Source organism: Crocuta crocuta, unplaced genomic scaffold, assembly GCF_008692635.1.
Source record: "Crocuta crocuta isolate KB4526 unplaced genomic scaffold, BGI_CrCroc_1.0 scaffold1068, whole genome shotgun sequence".
NCBI lineage: Eukaryota > Metazoa > Chordata > Mammalia > Carnivora > Hyaenidae > Crocuta > Crocuta crocuta.
The window spans coordinates 18907-21508 of NW_027529551.1; positions in this window are offsets into that span (position 1 = coordinate 18907).

Consider the following 2602-nt stretch of genomic DNA (forward strand, 5'->3'; position numbering starts at 1 on the left):
GCAGAATAGGATCCCCCCCCCACCCCCGCAGTGGGCCAACAACTATATGGTCAATTAATTTTCAACAAAGCAAAAAAGAATTTCCAGTGTGGAAAAGACAATCTTTTCAACAAATGGTGTTGGGAAAACTGGACAGCAACATGCAAAAGAATGAAAATGGACCACTTTCTTACACCATACACAAAAATAAGTTCAGAATTGATAAAAGACCTATATATGAGAGACATGAAACCATTAAAAAATCCTAGAGGAGGATGCATGTAGTAAGCTCTTTGACAATAGCCATAGCACCTTGTTACTAAATATGTCTACTGAGGCAAGAGAAACAGAAGCAAAAATAAAACTATTAGGACTTAATCAAAATAAAAGGCTTCGCACAGCAAAGGAAACAACGAAACCAAAAGGCAACCTATGGAATAGGAGAAGATATTTGCAAATGACATATCTGATAAAGGGGTAGTATCCAAAATGTTAATATCCAAAAGTATCCAAAAGAACTTACATAACTCAACACCCCAAAAATGAATAATCCAGTTAAAAAACAGACAGAAGACATGATAGACATTTTTTCAGGAAGACCTTCAGATGACCAATAGACACATAAAATATGACCAACATCACTGACCATCAGGGATATACAAACCACAACTACAATGAGATATCACCTCACACCTGTCAGCATGGCTAAAATCAACAACAGAAGAAACAACAGGTGCTGGCGAGGATGTGGAGAAGGGGGGTCCCCCATGGACTGCTAGTGGGAATGCAAACTAGTGCAGCCACTCTGGAAAACAGGATGGAGTTTCCTCAAAAAGTTAAAAATAGAACTATCCTATGAGTCAGCAATTGTACTACTAGATATTTACCCAAAGAATTAAAAAATACTTATTCAAGGGGCGCCTGGGTGGCTTAGTTGGTTAAGCGTCCGACTTTCGCTTAGGTCATGATCTCGCGGTTCTGGGTTTGAGCTCCACGTCGGGCTCTGTGCTGACTGCCAGCTCAGAGCCTGGAGCCTGTTTCAGAGTCTGTGTCTCCCTCTCTCTCTGACCCACCCCTGTTCATGCTGTCTATCTCTCTCTCTCCTAGAAATAAATAAAAATTAAAAAAAACTTATTCAAAAGGATACATGCACCTTGATGTTTATAGCAGTATTGTCTACAATAGCCAAATTATGGAAAAAGCCCAAATGTCCCTTAACAAATTAATGAATAAAGAAGAAGTTGTATGTACACACACACACACACACACACACACACATACACACACACACACACACACACACACACACACACTGGAATATTAGTCATTCATAAAAAGAATGAGATCCTGCCATTTGCAATGATATGGGTGGAACTAGAGAGTATTATGTAAGCAAAATAATTCAGTTAGAGAAACACAGATACCATATGATTTCACTTAGATGTGGAATCTAAGAAACAAAGCGAATAATCAAGGGGGAAAAAAGAGAGAGAGGCAAACCAAGAAACAGACTTCACTACAGAGAACAAACTGATGGTTACCAGAGGGGAGGTGGCTGGGAGGATGGGTTTAAATACTTGATGGGGATTAAGGAGTGCACTTGTTGTGATGAGCAATTTATGGAAGTATTGAATGTCTCTACAGTGTACACCTGAAACTAATATTACATTGTATATTAACTAACTAGAACTTAAATAAAACTTTAAAGAAAAACAATTCTATGAGTCAGCTTATGAGAGGACCTAGCATTTGAATACAGAAATGTGTGGTATAATTGACAGAAATTCAGTTTCCTTTCAGATGAGATTTTCTGCTTTGAAACTTTTTTTCTCTTTTTTCTCACCCTTGGCACTACTGACATTTGGTACTACTGACATTTTGCACTGGATAATTCTCTGCTCTATGGGGATGTCCTGTGCCTTTTAGGATGTTTAGCAACATCCTTTGCCTCTGTTCAGTAAATGCCACAGCACCTACCTTCCCCAATCATGACAACTAAAACTTCCTCCAGAAATTCCCAAAAGAAATATCCCCTATGGGACAAAAGCACCTTCTGCTGAAAACCACAGATTTAAAACAATACCACTAAAGTAAAAGAGAGCAGATATGCATTCTTCAGTACAGCCTTATTCAATTCAGAAAAAAGGCAAAATCATGGACATGGCTTTTCTGACCAAGTTGTGGATTACAGAGTTGCCTATTGAAAGAAGGAATTTTGAATACATAATTATATGCATAGTTTAGTTTCATCAATTTCTCATTGAAATTCAACTCATTTTATTAAGTAAGTTTCATATAGATAAAGCAATGAAAAATATGAGGAAATCACCATGTACTTGGTGTTTTAAAATCATGACTATTATAAATAATATACTCAAAATCATGACTATTATAAATAATATACTCAATTGTGGTTTCACATTGCAGAGATTTCCTCACCTTGTGACCTTTGAGTTGGACTCTATGCTTGGCCTAAGAAGCTATTTTCTCACTAGATTAAATATTGTGAAATAAAAAGAAAATATGTAAATATAATATGCCCCAAAGCAAAAAATTAATTTTCAACACAGATGGGTTTCAGGAGGTTTAATGCCAAAGATTTTAAAAGTCTTGTGCCAGGGGG